Source organism: Notechis scutatus, chromosome 8 (assembly GCF_049901735.1).
Source record: "Notechis scutatus isolate UNSWTSFEM ecotype Mainland chromosome 8, rNotScu1.2, whole genome shotgun sequence".
NCBI classification, from domain to species: Eukaryota; Metazoa; Chordata; class Lepidosauria; order Squamata; family Elapidae; genus Notechis; species Notechis scutatus.
In genome coordinates this window covers 11,796,665-11,798,190 of record NC_142016.1, presented here as the reverse complement: position 1 = coordinate 11,798,190, position 1,526 = coordinate 11,796,665, and positions in this window count along the sequence as shown.

Sequence of the window (1,526 nt, the reverse complement as noted above, 5' to 3'; positions counted from 1 at the left end):
GAATAATGGATGGAAACTGAACAAGGAGAGATTCAACCTAGAAATAAGGAGAAATTTTCTGACACTTAGAGCAATCAACCAATGGAACTTCTTGCCTTCAGAAGTTGTGGGAGCTTCATCACTGGAAGTTTTCAAGAAGAGACTGGACTGCCATTTGCCAGAAATGGTGCAGGATCTCCTGCTTGGGTGGGGGGTTGGACTAGATGACCTACAAGGTTCTATTTTATTCTAGGTTGCAAGAGCTGGGGCAAATATGAGAGTTCACCCCATTGTGTGGTGCTCGGGTCTCAAATCTATGTTGCCAGCTTTCCATCCAATAAGTCCAACTTCTTACCACCCGGCCACCCTCTCAAGGTGGATGAAGACACAAATTTCTGTGCTACTGTACAGTACAACTGTCTTGAGAAGCAGTGTAGGAAGAGTATTGATAGCATTACGCTGGTGTTGGAGAGGACTCTGAGAAATATCCTGGACAGTCAAGAAAACAAAATGATGAATCATCAAACAAAACAGTTCAGATTTCCTGCTTGAGGCACAAATGACCAAGGTCAAATTATGCTACTTCAAACAGGTTGTGTGAAGATCCAACTCTTGAAAAATGGCCCAGTGGGGTGTTAAGGTGGAAGGAAAGAGGACAACAGCAGCAAAGTGGGTGGACTACGTTACAATGCCCGAAAGGTGCTTTTTCCAAAAGGCAACCGGACTTGCTTTGTTTTTCCTTGAAGACATTTCTCATCCACGAAGTTTCTTCTGTTCAGAACTGGAGAAACTTCTTGGATGAGAAGCAAAACATGTTCAAGGAAAAACAAAGAAAATCCAGTTGCCTTTGGAAAAAGCACTTTTGGGAGAACCATGACCTGGATAACTGAGAATCTCCATATAAACTGGTGATGACAAGTGCCCTGTGGGAAAGCTTTGAAAACCAGGGATTACCTTGAAGCAAACTTTTCTGTCTAGGTGGTTCTGAGGATTGAGAACAACTTGATGGAACATAATCAATCAATCGCTTCCTTGCAATCTCTTGCCCTGCTGGCTACTAAACTATGCTGGAGGGCTCCAGACCTTGGAAGTCTGCTTTGAAAACTTTTCCATAAAAGTATTTTTGGTTTGTTTGTTTGCATGTCCTCCAGCTTCGGAATTCCCCCAAGCTCTGTTGCCAAGACTCTTACACAGAGGTCTCCAAAGTTGGCAACTTTAAGATTTGTGGATTTCAACTCCCAGGATTTCCACCAAGGGAGATGATAAAGGTAAAAATTCTGGGAGTTCAAGTCCACAAGTCTTAAAGTCGCCAAGTTTGGGGACCCCCTGTTCTTATAGTTAAATGGGCTCTCCGCCAAAATTCCGAATCGGAGAGACGACGCCTCAGATGAGATTCCTCTGTGCCGTCGAGCATGCACAGAGTTCCTTCCGGAACCTCTCCCTCACTTCAAGATATGCTGATCTTTCTCGGTGCCCTGACAGTGCCCCGAGGGCAACCGAGCGCCCGCGATGGCCGGCGGCGCTGCTTCCCACCCACCCCCGCCTCC